The 22,443-nt window shown below is 41.8% G+C and overlaps 1 protein-coding gene across 2 annotated transcripts in view; it reads left to right on the forward strand.

The window, feature by feature from the left end:
- The first annotated feature begins 4,955 nt into the window (after window positions 1-4,955).
- Window positions 4,956-22,443, forward strand: part of LOC109909153 (rho GTPase-activating protein 32) — a 45,719-nt gene continuing 28,231 nt past the window's right edge. For both annotated transcript variants that reach the window (XM_031795833.1, XM_020508112.2), the window contains exon 1: window positions 4,956-5,227. The gene's annotated coding sequence lies outside the window, so the exon portion shown is untranslated. The remainder of the gene's footprint in view (window positions 5,228-22,443) is intronic.

The raw sequence follows: 22,443 nt of genomic DNA on the forward strand, positions 1-22,443 counted from the left end.
GCTTATACACAGAATATACCAAATATTAGGAACACCTTCCTGACATTAGGAACACCTTCTTGCTTAAAAATATATTTTTAATCGGTCTCCTCCCTTTCATCTACACTGATTTAAGTGGATTTAACAATAAGGAATCATAGCATTCACCTGGATTCACCTGGTCAGTCTATTTCATGGAAAGAGCATATGTTTTTAAGGCAATTTAAATTAAGCAAAAGACGTTTGGTCTCTTAGGCCTTATTGTTGGTAATAGGTACACACAGATGATGTCATTAGTATATCACCTGTGTTCGGTGTGTTTATCTTTATTTTACAAGTTAAGTTGAGAATGTATGTTTGTAAATGTATTATATAGACCTTATAGACATCATTGACTTTAAGTTCATATACAATGCATTCAGAAAGTATTCAGACTCCTTGACTTTTTCCACATTTTGTTACGTTACAGCCTTATTCTAAAATAGATTAATCTACACACAATACCCCATAATGAGAAAGCAAAAACAGTTTTTTTTAAATGTGTGCAAATGTATTACATATAAAAAACTGAAATATCATATTTACCATTTATTCAGTACTTTGTTGAAGCACCTATGACAGTGATCACAGCCTAAAGTCTTCTTGGGTATGATGCTACAAGCTTGGCACACCTGTATTTGGGGAGTTTCTCCCATTCTTCTCTGCAGATCAATCAATCAGTCACATTTATTTATAAACCCCTTTTTACATCAGCAGACGTCACAAAGTGCTATACAGAAACCCAGCCCAAAACCCCAAACAGCAAGCAATGCAGATGTAGAAGCATGGTGGCTAGAAAAAACTCCCCAGTGAGGCTGGAACCTAGGAAGAAACCTAGAGAGGAACCACGCTCTGAGGGGTGGCCAGTCCTCTTCTGGCTGTGCCATCACGTCTGACTCAAGCGACGCACCCCTCCTAGGGATGGCATGGAAGAGCACTAGTAAGCCAGTGACTCAGCCCCGGTAATAGGGTCAGAAGCAGAGAATCCCAGTGGAGAGGGGAGCCGACTAGGCAGAGACAGCAATACCGGTTCGTCGCTCCAGGGCATTGCCATTCACCTTCACACCCCTGGGCCAGTCTACACTCAATCATAGGACCTACTGAAGAGATGAGTCTTCATTAAAGACTTAAAGGTCGACACCGAGTCTGCATCTCTCACATGGATAGGCAGACCATTCCACAAAAATGTAACTCTATAGGAGAAAGCCCTGCCTCCAGCTGTTTGCTTAGAAACTAGGGACAATACGGAGGCCTGAGTCTTGTGACTGTAGCGTATGTGTAGGTATGTACAGCGGTACCAAATTGGAGAGATAGGTAGGAGCAAGCCCATGTAATGCTTTGTAGATTCGCAGTAAAACCTTGAAATCAGCCCTAGCCTTAACAGGAAGCCAGTGTAGAGAGGCTAGTAGTGTAGAGAGGCTAGTACTGGAGTAATATGATCAAATGTTTTGGTTCTTGTCAAGATTGTAGCAGCCATGTTTAGCACTAACTAAAGTTTATTTAGTCCTTTATCCGGGTAGCCGGAGAGTAGAGCATTGCAGTAGTCTATTCTAGAAGTGACAAATGCACGGATTCGATTTTCTGCATGATCTTTGGACAAAACATTTATGATTTTTGCAATGTTACGAAGATGGAATAAGGCTGTCCTTGAAATATTCTTGATATGTTCATCAAAAGAGAGCAGGGTCCAGAGTCCAGGTCCTTCACAGTTATATTTGAGATGACTGTACAACCATCAAGATGAATTGTCAGATCCAACAGCAGATCTCTTTCTTTCTTGGGACCTAGAACTAGCATATCTGTTTTGATTAAAAGTTTTTTATTTTTTATTGCCAACATCCACTTCCTTAACTCTGAAACACAGGCTTCCATAATAGGCAGTTTTGGGGCTTCATCATGTTTAAACAAAATGTACACGTGTATGTCGTCCAGCACTAAGGTCTAGGAGCTCGAGGACAGAATTTGGTCAAGTGCAGTCTAGGTGCTACGATGGGGTATAAAACCAGGGTGAAGCATTTCAAATACATTTTTCTTCAGGAAGCCAGTAAGATGCTGCGCAACAGCTTTTTCTATTTTGGGGAGATTTGATATAGGCCAATAGTTTTTTACTTTTTCCGGTACAAGGTTGGGCTTTTTCAAGAGAGGCTTTATTACTGCCACTTTAGTGAGTTTGGTACATATCCGGTGGATAGGGAGCCATCTATTATGTTCAACATAGGAGGGACAAACACAGGAAGTAGCTCTTTCAGCAGTTTAGTTGGAATAGGAGCTTGAATATGCAGCTTGAAGGTTTAGAGGCCATTACTATTTTCATTCTTCAAAAAAGTTAATTAATTCATCACGGCTAAAGTGAAAGCCACCCACTCTTGGGGAATGCTGCTGTTTAGTTAGCTTTGCAACAGTATCAAAAATAGATTTTGGATTATTCATTCTCCTCAACTGGATTATAAATATAGGATGATCACGCAGCAGTGAGGGCTCTTCGATATTGTACGGTACTGTCTTTCCAAGCTTGTCGCAAGACTTCCAGTTTGGTGTAGCACAATTTCTGTTCCAATTTTCTAGAAGCTTGCTTCAGGGGTTTGGGATCATCTCAAGCTCTGTCAGGTTAGATGGGGAACGCTCAGGACCTCAGACTAGGGTGAATGTTCACCTTCCTATAGGACAACGACCCTAAGCACACAGCCAAGACAACGCAGGAGTGGCTTCGGTAGTGGCCCAGCCAGAGCCCGGACTTGAACACGATCGAACATCTCTGGAGAGACCTGAAAATAGCTGCGCAGCGACGCTCCCCATCCAACTTGACAGAGCTTGAGAGGATCTGCAGAGAAGAATAGGGGAAACTCCCCAAATATAGGTGTGCCAAACTTCTAGCATCATACCCAATAATCGCTGCCAAAGGTACTTCAACAAAGAATATCTCGTTTTATTTATACATTTGCAAAAACTTCTAAAAACTTGTTTTCACTTTGCCATTATGGGTATTTTAGAATAAGGCTGTAATGTAACAAAATGTGGAAACAAGGAATTGGTCTGAATACTTTTTGAATGCACTGTACATGTAGTTTATTCATACGGACATATAAAATCAGTACTTTCAAATAAGCAATTTCCAAGATTTTACTGAGTTGCAGTTCCTATAAGGAAATAAGTCAATTGAAATAAATTTAATTTGGCACTAATCTATGGATTTCACATGACAGGGCAGGGTGGCAGACATGGGTGGGCCTGGGAGGGCATAGGCCCACCCACTTGGGAGACTGGCCCACACACTGGGAAGCAAGACCTAGCCATGCAGAATGAGTTCTTCCCCACAAAAGGGCTTTATTACGGTCAGAACTACTCCTCAGTTTCATCAGCTGTCCACATGGCTGGTCTCAGATGATCTTGCAGGGGAAGAAGCTGGGTATGGAGGTCTTGAGCTGACGTGGTTACACGTGGTCTGCTGTTGTGAGGCCGGTTGGAGGTGGCTTATGGTAGAGAAATTGTCACGCCCTGACCTTAGAGAGCCTTTTTATGTCTCTATTTGGGTTGGTCAGGGTGTGATTTGGGGTGGGAATTCTATGTTTTGTTTTTCTATGATTTTGTATTTCTATGTTTTGGCCGGGTATGGTTCTCAATCAGGGACAGCTGTCTATCATTGTCTCTGATTGGGAACCATACTTAGGTAGCCCTTTCCCTCCTTTCTTTGTGGGAAGTTAACTTTGTTTGTGGCACTTAGCCCTTAAGCTTCATGGTTGTTTTTGTTGGCGTAATTCTAATAAAAAGGAATATGTACGCTCACCACACTGCACTTTGGTCTACTTCATTCAACAGCCGTGACAGAAATGGACATTCAATTCTCTGGTAACAGCTCTGGTGGACCTTTCAGCATTCAGCATGCCAATCAGTTAATCAGTTTCTTGACATGCCACACCTGTCAGGTGAATGGATTACAAACTTTACATGTTGCGTTTATATTGTTGTTCAGTATAACAGAAGCAGTAATATGCATAGTAATAATGGACTGTATTTACACTGTATTTACAAATATGAAGTGGGTAATGGCACTCAGTAGAATTAAGCAATAAGGCCCGATGGGTTGTAGTATATGGCCAATATACCATGGCTAATGGCTGTTCTTAAGCACGACGCTACTCGGAGTGCCTGGAAACAGCCCTTAGCCATGGTATATTGGCAAGACACCACAAACACCCCAGGTGCCTTATTGCTATTATGAACTGGTTACCAATGTAATTAGAGCAGGACAAATAAATGTTTTGTCATACCCATGGTATACGGTCTAATATACCACGGCCTTCAGCCATTCAACATTCAGGGCTCGACCCAACCAGTTTATAATGAATTGTATATATAGTAGAACAGCAGTGTTGATGATTAGTTGATTATTTGAATCAGCTGTGTAGTGTTAGGGCAAAAACCAAAACGTGCAACCCTTGGAATTGTTAACATACAGTTGAGTACATTTTTAAAGTTCGTAACATATTGTACGAATTTGAATTCGTAACATATCATAGAAATTGTAAATCGTTACATATCAAACAAAATGGATGATGGACATTCACAAATTAAAACATACCATACCATAGGAAATGTAACATGTCATATTAATTGGAGTGTCCCGGATGAACATTTACTATGTTATGTCTAACCCTGAATCCAGGTTGCAACATGGGTGTGTGTGTGTGCACATAACCTACAGTATATACTACTGCAATCCACTGTTGAAATAGTTGACAAGGCTCCTTTTTGTATGCCAATAGCAAACATCTTTCATCTCATAAATCACCCATGACATAGTACACATAGATTGGTTTCTTTGTTAGGAGTGGAAGAGCGATTGAAACCGGTTTTCCGATGTACAAGGACAGTTGAGGGCACTAGGACTAGAGCAATTTCAGGAATCATTTATTTACCTTGCTGGCGCGTACGCGCCCAGCCGAGTTGTGCGCGTTCACAGTGTTGGGTGCAGAACATACGAGGCTACGGGTTCTATCTCGCTGTCTCTTCTGTAGGACATGTTCACTGACGAATCCCATATTTGTTTTATTCTCACTGAAGCAGTGCGAACTGGGCTTAGTAGTGGGATGCTGAAAAATACAAGTCATTGCTGTCGAAAACCTCAACAGTAGTAAAGTGCGCGGCACACTGCGGCTAAGAGGATATAGAGAAGAGACCCTTGGTGTGGTGGTTTGTCCTGCGCTTACAGGTATGTTTAAAATACCATCTCCAAGTGTTACCATCTTCGTCATTCTTGTGCTTTGTATTGAACTCGGTTTTAGGTGAGCGAGAAAGATACGATGTGAATGAATGTTGTGGCTTTTGAAGGTTATGACATATGTCTTGTGTATGGAATGACAACATGTTGACTACATAGAGATCCTGTTAACTTACTAGAGGAGCTGTGTCATAAACCCTCAATTCCATTATGGGAGAAAATGGCAGCCATCTTGGTCAGGGAGAAATCTAAAACCAGTCTGAATTAATGGCATAGAGAAGTAGGTGATACATTCCCAGCTTTTCCTTAAGAAGGAAAATAAAAGTAAGATGTGGTGTATCAGAAATTGTGTAGTAGATTTATAGTCAAGCTAGAATATTGTCATATAATTATAAATACAGAGTCTTTCCATCTCATTTCAGCAAGCCATGACACCCACCATCTCACATTGTTCTGAAATTGTTTCTGTAATTTATTAAGATAATTGATTGCACCTAAATTTGCCATTTTTAATTTATAGGATTCATATATTATATGGTAAAAAATAGTGGACCAAACGTTTTTTTAAACAATAACCACATTTCCATCCACAGTTTCTATGCGAGTAAAGTCATACCGTATAAAACCCCCCCAGCTGTAATCAATTTGATAAATGCAGACAGATAATTTGTTTGTTCAACATGGTGAAATCTTTGTGTCGAGAAAACTGGGATATGCTTAACACCCTGGCAGTCCTACAATCTTAGCTAGATGCCCTCAATCTCACACAAATGATCATGGAACCTACCAGGTACAACGCTAAATCTGTAAACACGGGCACCCTCATAGATATCATCCTGACCAACCTGCCTTCTAAATACACCTCTGCTGTCTTCAACTAGGATCTCAGCGATCACTGCCTCATTGCCTTCGTCCATAATGTGTCCGTGGTCAAACGACCACCCCTCATCACTGTTAAACGCTCCATAAAACACTAAAGCGAACAGGCCTTTCTAATCGACCTGGTCCGGGTATCCTTGAAGGATATTGACCTAATTCGGTCAGTAGAAGATGCCTGGTTATTCTTTAAAAGTACTTTCCTCACCATCTTAAATAAGCATGCCCAATCAATTTTGACCTGATTGCCCTTGACCAGCACAAAAACATCAAGTGGCATACTGCATTAGCAACAAATAGCCCCCGCGATATGCAACTTTTCAGGGACGTTAGGAACCAATATACACAGGCAGTTAGGAAAGCATAGGCTAGCTTTTTCAAACAGAAATTTGCATCCTGTAGCATAAACTCCAAAAAGTTCTGGGACATTGTAAAGTCCATGGAGAATAAGAGCACCTCCTCCCAGCTGCCCACTGCACTGAGGCTAGGAAACACTGTCACCACCGATAAAACTACGATAATCGAGAATTTCAATAAGTATTTTTCTACGGCTGGCCATGATTTCCACCTGGCTACCACTACCCCAGTCAACAGCTCTGCATCCCCTGCAGCAACTTGCTCAAGCCCCTTCCATTTTCTCTTTCACCCAAATCCAGATAGCTTATGTTCTGAAAGAGCTGCAAAATCTGGACCCCTACAAATCAGCTGGGCTAGACAATCTGGACCCTCTCTTTCTAAAATTATCTGCCCCAATTGTTGCAACCCATATTACTAGCCTGTTAAACCTCTCTTTCATATCGTCTGAGATCCCTAAAGATTGGAAAGCTGCTGCGGTCATCCCCCTCTTCAAAGGGGGAGACACCCTAGACCCAAACTGTTACAGACCTATCTATCCTACCCTGCCTTTCTAAAGTCTTCGAAAGCCAAGTTAACAAACAGATCACCGATCATTTGAAATCCCACCGTACCTTCTCCGCTATGCATTCTGGTTTCCGAGCTGGTCATGGGTGCACCTCAGCCACGCTCAAGGTCCTAAACGATATCATAACCACCATCGATAAAAGACAATACTGTGTAGCTGTATGAATCGACCCGGCCAAGGCTTTCGACTCTGTCAATCACCACATTCTTATCGGCAGACTCGACAGCCTTGGTTTCTCAAATGACTGCCTCGTCTGGTTCACCAACTACTTCTCAGACAGAGATCATCAGTGTGTCAAATCAGATGGCCTGTTGTCCGGACCGCTGGCAGTCTCTATGGGGGTGTCGCAGGGTTCAGTTCTCGGGCCGACTCTTCTCTTCTCAGTATACACCAATGATGTCGCTCTTGCTGCTGGTGATTATTTGATCCACCCTCTACGCAGATGACACCATTCTGTTTACTTCTGGCCCTTCTTTGGACACTGTGTTAACAAACCTTCAGACGAGCTTCAATGCCATACAACTCTCATTCCGTGTCCTCCAACTGCTCTTAAATGCAAGCAAAACTAAATGCATGCTCTTCAACCGATCGCTGCCCGCACCTGCCCTCCCGTCTAGCCTGTTGTAACTAGGGGGCACTATTTTCATTTTTGGAAAAATAACGTTCCCAAAGTAAACTGGCTATTTTGTCAGGACAAGATGCTAGAATATGCATCTAATTGACAGCTTAGGATAGAAAACACTATATAGTTTCCAAAACTGTAAAAATATTGTCTGAGTATAACAGAACTGATATTGCAGGCGAAAGCCAGAGAAAAATCCAATCAGGAAGTGACTCATGTTTTGAAAGCTCTGTGTTCCGTTCCGCTGCGTCCCTATTGAGCAGTGAATGGGCTATCAACCAGATTCCTTTTTCTACGTATTCCCCAATGTGTCTACAGCATTTTGACGTAGTTTCACGCCTTTATGTTGAAGAATGAGTGTAAGCGACTACATTGCGTAAGTGTCCGGCTGAGGGCTCTCAGAGTAATTCTTGCGTAATAGACAGAGGTAGCTATTTTTCCTCCCGGGCTTACTGAAAATACAGCTGTCCCGGTGGATATATTATCGAATAGATATTTGAAAAACACCTTGAGGATTGATTATAAACAACGTTTGCCGTGTTTCTGTCGATATTATGGAGCTAATTTGGAATATTTTTCGCCGTTGTCGTGACCACAATTTTCGGATGAATTCTCAGCCAAACGTGAAGAACTGAGTTATTTCGGCTACAAAAATAATATTTTTGGAAAAAAGGAACATTTGCTATCTAACTGGGAGGCTCGTGAGTGAAAACATCTGAAGCTCATCAAAGGTAAATGATTTAATTGGATTGCTTTTCTGATTTTCGTGACCAGGTTGCTGCTGCTAGCTAGGCATAATGCTATGCTAGGCTATCGATAAACTTACACAAATGCTTGTCTTGCTTTGGCTGTAAAGCATAATTTCAAAATCTAAGATGACAGGGTGATTAACAAAAGGCTAAGAGCTGTGTTTCACTATATTTCATGAATATGAATATTTTCTAGAAAATATTTTCTGTCTGTTGCGTTATGCTAATTACTGTAGTTGTTGACAACGCTCCCGGATCCGGGATGGGTAGTTACAAGAAGTTTTAATTAACATCACTACTCTGGACGGTTCTGACTTAGAATATGTGGACAACTACAAGTACCTAGGTGTCTGGTTAGATTGTAAACTCTCCTTGCAGACTCATTAACCATCTCCATTCCAAAATTAAATCTAGAATCGTGTTCCTATTTCGCAAACAAAGCCTCCTTCACTCATGCTGCCAAACATACCCTCGTAAAACGGACTACCCTACCGATCCTTGACTTTGGCGATGTCATTTACAAAATAACCTCCAACACTCTACTCAGCCAATTGTATGCAGTCTACCACAGTGCCATCCGTTTTGTCACCAATGCCTCTTATACTACCCGCTGCTCTGTCAGCTGATGCTTAAAGTTAGTGAGGGAAATATGTTTCCAGCTTCAGTGACTTGCAATTCGTTCCAGTCATTGGCAGCAGAGAACTGGAAGGAAAGGTGGCCAAAGGAATGATTTGCCTTTGGGGTGACTAGTGAAATATACCTGCTGGAGCACGTGCTACGAGTAAGTGCTGCTATGGTGACCAGTGAGCTGAGATAAGGCGGAGCTTTACCTAGCAAAGACTTGTAGATGACCTGGAACCAGTGGTTTTGGAGACTAATATGAAGCGAGGGCCAGCCAACGAGAGCATACAGGTCACTGCGGGTAGTATATGGGTAGTGGGTAGTATATGCACCTGTACATAGCCCATCTGTAAATAGCCCACCCAACTACCTAATTTCCTTTATTTGTTTTTTATTTGTTGCTCCTTTGTACCCCAGTATCTCTATTTGCACATTCATCTTCTGCTCATCTATCACTCCAGTGTTTAATTGCTAAATTGTAATTATTTCGACACTATGGCCTATTTATTGCCTTACCTCCCTTATTTTACTTCATTTGCACACTGTATATAGACATTATATTGTCTTATTGACTGTACGTTTGTTTATTCCATGTGTAACTCTGTTGTTTGTGTCGCTTTGCTTTATCTTGGCCAGGTCGCAGTTGTAAATGAGAACTTGTTCTCAACTGGCCTATCTGGTTGAAATGGTATAATTGGAAACTCCTTTATGTGCAGATATTGATATACAGTGCAAATGATATAGACCCCTTGACGTTTTCCACATTTTGTTACATTACAGCCTTATTCTAAAATGGATTCAATAAAACATTTCCCTCATCAATCTACACACAATACTCCATAATGTCAAATCAAAAACAAGTTTATAGAAATGTTTGCAAATGTATATAAAAAAACATACCTTATTTACATAAGTATTCAGACACTTTGCTATGAGACTTGAAATTGAACTCCGGTGCATCCTGTGTCAATTGATCATCCTTGAGATGTTTCTACAACTTGGAGTCCACCCGTGGTAAATTAAATTGATTGGACATGATTTGAAAAGGCACATCTGTCTATATAAGGTTCCACAGTTGACAGTGCATGTCAGAGCATAAAAACAAACCATGAGGTCCAAGGAATTGTCCTTAGAGCTCCAAGACAGGATTGTGTCGAGGCTCAGATCTGGGGAAGGGTAATAAAATCATTCTTAAATGGAAGAAGTTTGGAACCACCAAGACTCATCCTAGAGCTGGCCGCCTGGCAAAACTGAGCAATCGGGAGAGAAGGGTCAGTGAGGTGAGAAAGAACCCGATGGTCACTTTGACAGAGCTCAAGAGTTCTTCTATGGAGATGGGAGAACTTTCCAGAAGGACAACAATCTCTGAGGCACTTCACCAATCAGGTCTTTATGGTAGAGTGGCCAGATGGAAGGCACTCCTCAGTAAAAGGTACATGACAGCCCGCAAAGTTTGCCAAAAGATACCTGAAGGACTCTGAGAATGAGAAACAAGATTCTCTGGTCTGATTGAACTCTTTGGCTTGAATGCCAAGCATCACGTCTGGAGGAAACCTGGCACCATCCCTACGGTGAAGTGTGGTGGCAGCATCATGCTGTGGGGATGTTTTTCAGCGGCAGGGACTGGGAGACTAGTCAGGATCGAGGAAAAGATGAACGGAGCAAAGTACAGAGATCCTTGATGAAAACCTGCTCCAGAGTGCTCAGGACCTCAGACTGGGGTGAAGGTTCACCTTCCAACAGGACAACGACCCTAAGCACACAGTCAAGACAACGCAGGAGTGGCTTCGGGACAAGTCTCAATGTCCAGAGCCCGGACTTGAACCCAATCGAATATCTTTGGAAAGACCTGAAAATAGCTGTGCAGCGACGCTCCCCATCCAACCTGACAGTACTTGAGAGGATCTGCAGAGAATAATGGGAGAAATCCCCAAATACAGGTGTTCCAAGGATCTGCAGAGAATAATGGGAGAAATCCCCAAATACAGGTGTTCCAAGGATCTGCAGAGAATAATGGGAGAAATCTCCAAATACAGGTGTTCGTCATATCCAAGAGGACTCGAGGCTGTAATAGCTGCCAAAGGTGCTTCAGCAAAGTACTGAGTAATGGATCTGAATACTTATGTAAATGTGATATTTCAGTTTTTTCTAAACCTGTTTTTGCATGTCCAGTCAATATAATTGACCACAGGTGGACTCCAGGTTGTAGAAACAGGATGCACCTGAGCTCAATTTCGAGTCTCATAGCAATGGGTCTGAATACCTATGTAAAAATGTGCAAACATTTCTAAAACCCTGTTTTCGCTTTGTCATTATGAGGTATTGTGTGTAGACTGAGTAAAACAATTGAATACATTTTGAATAAGGCTGTAACGTAACAAAATGTGGAAAAGGGGATGGAGTCGGAGTACTTTCCAAATCCAATGTAATAACTAGTGATGCACCCATATTACATTTTTTGGCTGATACCGATCTCCAACATTTTCCTTGCCAAAAAAAACAATACTTTATAAGTGGCCTTTTTAAGCATTATAGTATAGTTAAAACACACATGGACTTAGCGGTCTAAGGCACTGCATCTCACTACAGTTCCTGGTTCGAATCCAGGCTGTATCACATCCGGACATGATTGTGAGTCTCATAGGGCGGCGCACAATTGTAAATAAGAATTTGTTCTTAACTGACTTGCCTCATTAAATAAAGGTTACACACACACACACCACACTGACCAAAAGGTTATTTTTTTGGAATTTAATGTTCCCATTACCAGTAAAACATAATCAAAAAATGTATTTCACTTACTTGCTGTGCTGTTTCGTTATTCATTTGTTCACTCACTTCATTCTCAACCAGAATTTCTATGGAACGCCGTTTGGATCTTTGAGTGTCCAAAATGATACACGCCAAATAACGCTTTTTGACGAATCCAATAACGCTATTTGACCAATTAGGACCTGAATATGACTGCACTTCACATAATAATTTAACGAGTTCACTACATTTTTACGTAGTTATTACATTTACACTTGTATTTCATATGTCACAACGGTTCATCGATACATATGCCATTGTAACAGTATAACTTTAGACCGTCCCCTCGCCCATACCCGGGCGCAAACCAGCGACCCTCTGCACACCACAACAGTCACCCACGAAGCATCGTTACCCATCGCTCCACAAAAGCTGTGCATAATCCATGTAATATTTGTGTTGTGGAGAAATGACCAGGCAGGAGACGGGAGTACAGTTAGTTTTTCGTTTAGTCAAAACCCCTCGTGCTCTACAGTTCGCGGCATTCCAGTGCGCATGTGCATTTCCTATTAGGTGTAGTAACGTAACACTGCCGTAATGCATTACTGCTTAGTAACAGCACAGTAACTAATATAAACAGATGTAGATCCCAGATACTACAATCCACAACACGGTCAGATGAAGCTAGCTGGCTGCTAGGGAAATTTCAGTAGGCGAACAACAAGTGGCAATCTAGCTAATACTTACAAGGATTCCTAAATCATTGCTAAGAATAATGAAAATGACTGCAGTTTCTACTGGTCATTGTTTTCCGGCTGGTTGTATTGGTGCTAGCTAGGTACCAAGCTAAAGCTAGCTACCCCAGAAGTTGCGGTCGAACATATGATGCTTTATTACCAATGCGGTATTGCAAACACATCGTTTGTGGCAGGTGTTTGCTTGTTTGTACACTTTTTTTGTACAGCTTTGACAGTGCTACTGTATCTTTTTTGACACGCAAAGACCCAAACAATACATACCATACTTTGGAATGCCGTATCTATGTTATGTACAGTGGGGCAAAAAAGTATTTAGTCAGCCACCAATTGTGCAAGTTCTCCCACTTAAAATGAGAGAGGCCTGTAATTTTCATCATAGGTACACTTTAACTATGACAGACAGAATGAGGGGAAAAAAACCTTTGTAGGATTTTTTATGAATTTATTTGCAAATTATGGTGGAAAATAAGTATTTGGTCACCTACAAACAAGCAAGATTTCTGGCTCTCACAGACTTATTCTTTAAGAGGCTCCTCTGTCCTCCACCCGTTACCTGTATTAATGGAACCTGTTTGAACTTGTTATCAGTATAAAAGACACCTGTCCACAACCTCAAACAGTCACACTCCAAACTCCACTATGGCCAAGACCAAAGAGCTGTCAAAGGACACCAGAAACAAAATTGTAGACCTGCACCAGGTTGGGAATCTGAATCTGCAATAGGTAAGCAGCTTGGTTTGAAGAAATCAACTGTGGGAGCAATTATTAGGAAATGTAAGACATACAAGACCACTGATAATCTCCCTCGATCTGGGGCTCCACGCAAGATCTCACCCCGTGGGGTCAAAATGATCACAAGAACGGTGAGCAAAAATCCCAGAACCACACGGGGGAACCTAGTGAATGACCTGCAGAGAGCTGGGACCAAAGTAATAAAGCCTACCATCAGTAACACACTATGCCGCCAGGGACTCTAATCCTGCAGTGCCAGACGTGTCCCCCTGCTTAAGCCAGTACATGTCCAGGCCCGTCTGAAGTTTGCTAGAGTATTTGGATGATCCAGAAGAAGATTGGGAGAATGTCATATGGTCAGAAGAAACCAAAATATAACTTTTTGGTAAAAACTCGTCGTTTTTGGAGGACAAAGAATGCTGAGTTGCATCCAAAGAACACCATACCTACTATGAAGCATGGGGGTGGAAACAACATGCTTTGGGGCTGTTTTTCTGCAAAGGGACCAGGACAACTGATCCGTGTAAAGGAAAGAATGAATGGGGCCATGTATCGTGAGATTTGGAGTGAAAACCTCCTTCCATCAGCAAGGACAATGAAGATGAAACGTGGCTGGGTCTTTCAGCATGACAATGATCCCAAACACACCGCCCGGGCAGCGAAGGATTGGCTTCGTAAGAAGCATTTCAAGGTCCTGGAGTGGCCTAGCCAGTCTCCAGATCTCAACCCCATAGAAAATCTTTGGAGGGAGTTGAAAGTCCGTGTTGCCCAGCAACAGCCCCAAAACATCACTGCTCTAGAGGAGATCTGCATGGAGGAATGGGCAAAATACCAGCAACAGTGTGTGAAAACCTTGTGAAGACTTACAGAAAACGTTTGACCTCTGTCATTGCCAACAAAGGGTATATAACAAAGTATTGAGAAACCTTTGTTATTGACCAAATACTTATTTTCCACCATAAATTGCAAATAAATTCATTAAAAATCTGGAATATTTCTTTCTCATTTTGTGTACCTATGATGAAAATTACAGGCCTCATCTTTTTAAGTGGGAGAACTTGCACAATTGGTGGCTGACTAAATACTTTTTTGCCCCACTGTATGTCATGAAGCTAATAGCAGTGACACTATTACTGTGTAACTTCGGTAGGGCAACATCTGAAAAATAACGCACTTAGTAGGGTGTGCCGGTGCTCGACCAGTCGACGAAAGCCAACATCGCCCACAACAGAGTATGGTTGATTTTCAAGGGCAATGAATCCCATTATCTTGGCTTTAATGGATTTCGCCTTTGAGTTGTCTCGCTAAAATGTTCTTACTCTTTCAAATGACTGCTCGACATGTTGACTGCTCGATCCACACAGCAGACATTGTGGGATAGGTTATGAATGCTGTGTTGTACGTGTAGCGCCAAATTTTACGTAGCGTCATTACGCCATTTACCTACATTATAAAGGTATGCACAGTAGCTTTGACATCGGTTTTTAACATCTGTGTTTATTAGGCTACAGATGAAATAAGTTATAATGAACTTCACAGGGTGGTGAAAGTGATGGGCTTGATGCTCATTTCCAACAAATATTGAGTGTCTTATTCTGGTGACAATTCTGGTCGACGCAGTCAAGCATCAACCATGTCACCAGTTTGGTGGAAACACCCCTGGTGGGAAAATGCACCCACCCAAGAAATTGTCAAAAGCCAAAGTCAGTCTCCATCTCCACTAACCTGTAAGGATTTCTTTCCTATTAATAATGTAAAATGAACAGCTGTACAGAAAGACTCATGTGAAAGGCCAAATTAGAGGAGAGACTTCTTGATGCAATTAAATCCTTTTAAATCCGGGAAACAATTAAAGTATTGTTGGATATTATTAATCCTAATCAGACAGTTTTTTTACATGGACAATACATTGGAGAAAATAAGACAAGTACTGGAAACAATAAAACACTATGAAAAATCGGGGAAACAAGGCCTGGTATTCGTAGCTGACTTTGAAAAGGCTTTTGAGAAAGTACGACAGGAATTTATATATAAATGCCTGGAATAGTTACATTTTGGATAATCTCTTTTTCAATGTGTTAAAGTTATGTATAGTAAATAAGGTTGTCCACTGTCGGCATATCTATTTATTATGGCCATCGAAATGTTAGCTATTAAAATCAGATCCAGCCATTTATATCAAGGGCCTAGAAATACAGGGCTTAATTAAAACAAAGGTGTGGTTGTATGCTGATGATTCATGTTTTCTTTTAAATCCACAATTTGGATTGTTCCACAGCCTCATAGATCTACTTTTTCTACCCTCTCTAGATTACAACCAAATTATGCTAAATTTACTATATTTACGTATTGGATCACTAAGATATATAACTTTTCCATTACCGTACAGTTGACCAATAAAATGGTCTGACGGTGATAAGGACATACTCAATATTCATATCTCGAAAGAAATCATCTAATTTTCAATACATTTTCATAAAGTTAGCAAAAATAGATAAGATCTTGCTACCGTGGAAAGGAAATAACTGTCTATTTGTGGAAAAATCACCTCTTTAGTCATATCCCAGTTGACTTATTTGCTTATGGCCTTGCCCTACACCTAGCGACTTGTAATATTTTGCTCATATAATTTAAACATTTTATTTGGATTGGTGGGCCCATTTCATTTTGTCAGGCTTATTTTATATAATGAATATGAATTCGGGGGGCAGAAATGATTAAATATTAATGCATTAGACCTCTCACTAAAGGCTTCAGTCATACAAAAGTTGTACTTAAATACGAACTAGCAGATTAGTAAGAATGTCTCACCCCCTGTTCAAGAATGGTCATTTTCCCTTTAATCAGATTACAACCTCTTACTTTTGGTTATTTGAAAATGAAATAATCTCCAAAAATATCGATATTTTTAGAACAAGCCATAGAACGTTCGTTGCAATGACTGTTTAATCCACCAGAAAAAAACAAATGATTACACCAAATGATTATGGTTAAACTCAAATATACAAATTTATAAAAAACAATAATTTTGAAAAAATAAAAAGGTAGAAACTTTGTTTATAATTTATATCTAGGCAGAGTTGCAAAGAAAATTCCATATCTCAGACTGGCCAATAACAAGAAAATATTATGATGGGCAAGAGAACAGACACTGGACAGAGGAACTCTGCCTAGAAGGCCAGCATCCCAGAGTCGCATCTTCACTGTTGACATTGAGACTGGTGTTTTGCGGGTACTATTTAATGAAGCTGTCAGTTGAGGACTTGTGAGACGTCTGTTTCTCAAACTAGACACACTAATGTACTTGTCCTCTTGCTCAGTTGTAATAGAATGTTGATGCTCCAGATACTCAACTAGTCTAAAGATGGGCAGTTTTATTGCTTCTTTAATCAGAACAACAGTCTTCAGCTGTGCTAACATAATTGCAAAAGGGTTTTCTAATGATCAATTAGCCTTTTTAAAATGATAAACTCAGATTAGCTAACACAACGTGTCATTGGAACACAGGAGTAAATGGGCCTCTGTAATGCTGATAATGGGCCTCTGTACGCTTATGTAGATATTCCATAAGAAATCAGCCGTTTCCAGCTACAATAGTAATTTACAACATGAAGAATGTCTACACTGTATTTCTGATCAATTTGATGTTATTTTAAGGGACAAAAAATGTGCTTTTCTTTCAAAAACAAGGACATTTCTAAGAGAATCTAAACTTTTGAATGGTAGTGTATGTCAACTAAGCTTAAAGAATTCTTCTCAAGTACCTAACTGATTACATTTAAACTAGGCTTACAGTGGGTCCTTTGTTGAAAGTGTATGTAAATTTATTCATTTCAGTTTCTTATTCTCGTTAATTGCATCTGCCTGTATTTCTGGACAGAGTATAGTCTATGAACTTTACTATGTCTAAGCTACTATGTCTCATTTTGTGTGTGTGGAATGGGACACATGTTTTTGTTTTTTTTCACCTTTATTTAACCAGGTAGGCTAGTTGAGAACAAGTTCTCATTTGCGACCTGGACAAGATAAAGCATAGCAGTGTGAACAGACAACACAGAGTTACACATGGAGTAAACAATTAACAAGTCAATAACACAGTAGAAAAAAAAGAGTCTATATACATTGTGTGCAAAAGGCATGAGGAGGTAGGCGAATAATTACAATTTTGCAGATTAACACTGGAGTGATAAATGATCAGATGGTCATGTACAGGTAGAGATATTGGTGTGCAAAAGATCAGAAAAGTAAATATATATAAACAGTATGGGGATGAGGTAGGTAAAAAATGGGTGGGCTATTTACCGATGGATTATGTACAGCTGCAGCGATCGGTTAGCTGCTCAGATGTTTGAAGTTGGTGAGGGAGATCAAAGTCTCCAACTTCAGCGATTTTTGCAATTCGTTCCAGTCACAGGCAGCAGAGAACTGGAACGAAAGGTGGCCAAATGAGGTGTTGGCTTTAGGGATGATCAGTGAGATACACCTGCTGGAGCGCGTGCTACGGGTGGGTGTTGCCATCGTGACCAGTGAACTGAGATAAGGAAGAGCTTTACCTAGCATGGACTTGTAGATGACCTGGAGCAAGTGGGTCTGGCAACCAATATGTAGCGAGGGCCAGCCGACTAGAGCATACAGGTCGCAGTGGTGGGTGGTATAAGGTGCTTTAGTAACAAAACGGATGGCACTGTGATAAACTGCATCCAGTTTGCTGAGTAGAGTATTAGAAGCTATTTTGTAGATGACATCGCCGAAGTCGAGGATCGGTAGGATAGTCAGTTTTACTAGGGTAAGTTTGGCGGCGTGAGTGAAGGAGGCTTTGTTGCGGAATAGAATGCCGACTCTAGATTTGATTTTAGATTGGAGATGTTTGATATGAGTCTGCAGGAGAGTTTACAGTCTAGCCAGACACCTAGGTACTTATAGATGTCCACATATTCTAGGTCGGAACCATCCAGGGTGGTGATGCTAGTCGGGTGTGCGGGTGCAGGCAGCGTTTAAGAGCAGTTGGAGGCCACGGAAGAAGTGTTGTATGGCATTGAAGCTCGTTTGGAGGTTAGATAGCACAGTGTCCAAGGACAGGCCGGAAGTATACAGAATGGTGTCGTCTGCGTAGAGGTGGATCAGGGAATCGCCCGCAGCAAGCGCAACATCATTGATATATACAGAGAAAAGAGTCGGCCCGAGAATTGAACCCTGTGGCACCCCCATAGAGACTGCCAGAGGACCGGACAGCATGCCCTCCGATTTGACACACTGAACTCTGTCTGCAAAGTAGTTGGTGAACCAGGCAAGGCAGTCATCAGAAAAACCGAGGCTACTGAGTCTATAAGAATATGGTGATTGACAGAGTCGAAAGCCTTGGCAAGGTCGATGAAGACTGCTGCACAGTACTGTACAGTAATGATTTATACAGCTATGGAATTCATCATGAGATTAAACAAAATTAATCCCACTGTAGTAAATGTAAATCAGATTATAGAATAGTATGATTCTCCCCCTGAAAAAAGCATTAATCAGGTTTTTAATCCCATAAAAACAATCACCACCGCACTGTATAAAGTATTGTCGTTATGGTACAGTATTGTAAAATCTTTTTTTATAACTAAACCAAGACAGACCACAGCCTTCCGTTTCCAATCAAAACAAATGAGTAAAATTGGGCAGTACAGGCAAAGAGGTGGGCAGAGCCAAGCATGAGCTTGTGAGATCCTATTGGCGCGATCTAGCAACGTTTGCATATTTCCGCTGGAGAACGCCTCATCTGTGAAATGTGCGTGTGCAATAACTCAATTCGCATTTGCACTCCATCCTAACAAAGCAATTAAAAATAAATACGTTTAGTTCCATCTTCTCCCACTGCCAGACAGTGGGCTTCCTCTCACTATCATAGAGTGGTAGTGAAGCATTCGCTTGGCGTTTCCACTCACATTTATACATCTGGTGAAATATCTGTCATATTGTTCAATCTCTTGTATTGTAGTGTACAGTTTTGTCATGGTTTAATTTTCTCTTCCTGCTACCTCATCAGTCGAGCAGAGCAGATGAGTGACTCACAACCTGCAGGTTTCCATAGCAACCCCAGACCTTCTCCACTTTGACTAGCTTTATTAACCGCATGAGAGCGTTAAACTTTCCCCTCAACAGTCAGATGGAAACATTACACTGGGGAGCGCCTTTATCAAAACCCATGAAGATGTTGTCGAATACAGTACTGCCTACACCCGTGTGTGTGTGTGTGTGTGTGTGTGTGTGTGTGTGTGTGTGTGTGTGTGTTGCTCAGTTGTCTGGGTGGGGGCTGCTCAGTGACCCCAGAGACACTCGATAACATAACAGTATGAGGTGAAACAATAGTAATTTCTCTCTTCCCAGTGGCTCCCTTAGCCTCTCACTTTAGATATAAAACACTACATACACATCATGACCAAAAGTATGTGGGCCCCTGCTTGTCGAACATCTCATTCCAAAATCATGGGCATTAATATGGAGTTGGTCCCCCCATTTGCTGCTATAACAGCCTCTACTCTCCTGGGAAGGCTTTTCACTAGATGGAACATTGCTGCAGGGACTTGCTCCCATTCAGCCACAAGAGCATTCATGAGGTTGGGCACTATGTTGGGCGATTAGGCCTAGCTCGCAGTCGGCGTTCCAATTCATCCCAAAGGTGTTCGATGGGGTTGAGGTCAGTGCTCTGTGCAGGCCAGTCAAGTTCTTCCACACCAATCTCAAAATACAGTTTTCTTATTTTTCTCCCCAATTTCATGGTATCCAATTGGTAGTTTGTCTTGTCTTATCGCTACAACTCTCGTACGGACTCGGGAGAGGCAAAGGCCAAGAGCCGTGCGTTCTCCGAAACACGACCCAATCAAGGTGCACTGCTTCTTGACACAATGCCCACTTTAGTTGAAAGCCAGCCGCACCAATGTGTCGGAGAAACACCGTACACCTGGTGACCGTGTCAGCGTGCACTGTGCCCCACCCGCCATAGTAGTCGCTAGTGTGCGATGGGACAAGGACATCGCTGTCTGCCAAACCCTCCCCTAATCCAGATGGTTCTGGGCCAATTATGCGCCGCCCCATGGGCCCCCCTTTCGCGGCCAACTGCGACAGCCTGGACTCGAACCCAGAATCTCTAGGGGCACTGCGATGCAGTGCCTTAGACCACTGCGCCACTCGGGAGGCCCTGAAATACAATTTCTGTATGGACCTCGCTTTGTTCACGGGGGTATTGTAAGGGGAAGGGTCATGGTGAAACAACAGAAAAGGGCCTTCCCCAAACTGTTGCCACAAAGTTGGAATCATAGAATCATCTCGAATGTCATTGTATGCTGTAGCGTTAAGATTTCCCTTCACTGGAACAAAGGGGCCTAGTATGAACCATGAAAAACAGCCCAGATAATTATTCCTCCTCCAACAAACTTTACAGTTGGTACTACGCATTGGGGCAGGTAGCGTTCTCCTGGCAGCCGCCAACCCCAGATTCGTCCGTTGGACTGCCAGATGGTGAAGCGTGATTCATCACTCTAGAGAACGCCGTTCCACTGCTCCAGAGTCCAATGGTGTCAAGCTTTACACCACTCCAGGCGTGTGTGTGGCTGCTCGGTTATGGAAACCCATTTCATGAAGCTCCAGACGAACAGTTATTGTGCCGATGTTGCTTCCAGAGGCAGTTTGGAACTCGGTATTGAGTGTTGCAACCGAGTACACAATTTCTATGTGCTTCAGCACTCGGCGATCCCGTTCTATGAGCTTGCGTGGCCTACCACTTCACGGCTGAGCTGTTGTTGCTCCTAGACGTTTCCACTTAATGGCAGAAACTTTACTGACTGACTTGTTGGAAAGGTGGCATCCTATGACTTTGCTATGTTGAAAGTAACTGAGCTCTTCAGTAAGGCCATTCTACTGCCAATGCATGGCTGTGTGCTCGACTTTTAATACATCTGTCAGTATCGGATGTGCCTGAAAGAGTATTTGAAGGGGTGTCCATACATTTGTGTGTGTGTGTGTGTGTGTGTGTGTGTGTGTGTGTATATAGTGTCTTAAAGCTTTTGGCCTAATTGCATACAGCACTGTAGCAAATGCATTAGCTTAACATGTGTGTGTCTAGTGTGATGCTTCAGAGGCTTATGGCATGAAATTCTTCTCTTAGAGATGATGTGTGGGCATCAATTCATCACACCAGCTCATGATTTCTAATACAGGTTTCATAAATGGCATGCAGAATTGCGTAGGCTGCCCTAGTTTTCCTAGAATACCATGTAGGCCAGAGCTGCCAAAGCCAGATCAGAGCTGTTTTTGTCTCCTTGTAGCAGAAATGGAGAACTTCCTTCAAGTGGTGAACAAGATATCTTATAGCTACCGCTACTGTACATTGCAGGATGATGGTTCTACTATGGCTAGTCTGGCATGACTGACAGATAAGTGGGGTAAAGATAATGTCCCAAATTACACCCTATCCCTATATAGTGCACTACTCTTTTTTTTTTTTTACCAGGGCCCATAGGACTCTGGTCAAAATAAGTGCATTATGTAGGGAATAGTGTGCCATTTGGGACATACCAAATGTAAGACATTGGCTAACATGTCAGGAAACATCGGTGTCCTCGTTAAATCATATAGCTTTGCCATGTTAGCGATATTTAATGGATAAATGAATGGATGTACCTTGTCATGTTGCCATAAGGCAGTGCTGAGTGTATCTGCAACGCAGCAATGTGAAGCACAGGGTGCCCTTATCTGAGAACAAACATTCTCCATTCTGAACAATCATCAAGGTCAGGCATGTTACATTTGATCATAGAATAAATGCAATGCAGTCGCCTACAGAGCTTTTGAAGGAGGAACAGAAAGTTGGACCACATTCTGATGGGTGACAGATTGCCAGACTATACTGAATGGCAAAAATATTCTGTACATGCAAACTGTTGTATTACTTTGTTCATCTTCAAAATCATGGAGTCTATCCCTGGCGAGATTCAGGACAGCTTTGGGACTTCACATAAATTGTTGATGGTTTTTTTGTGTGTCATCATGCTGTCCTCTTTCATTAGATACATATTTGTTGTAATAATTGTGGCAAAGAAGGGGGCCGAGTGACACATGGCAGATATGTGAGGGCAGAACTAATAAACGGGCTCTGCCCTCTCACTAAGTGTTGGCCAGATAAGGAACTACAAAGC

The sequence above is a fragment of the Oncorhynchus kisutch genome, linkage group LG18 (assembly GCF_002021735.2).
Source record: "Oncorhynchus kisutch isolate 150728-3 linkage group LG18, Okis_V2, whole genome shotgun sequence".
NCBI classification, from domain to species: Eukaryota; Metazoa; Chordata; class Actinopteri; order Salmoniformes; family Salmonidae; genus Oncorhynchus; species Oncorhynchus kisutch.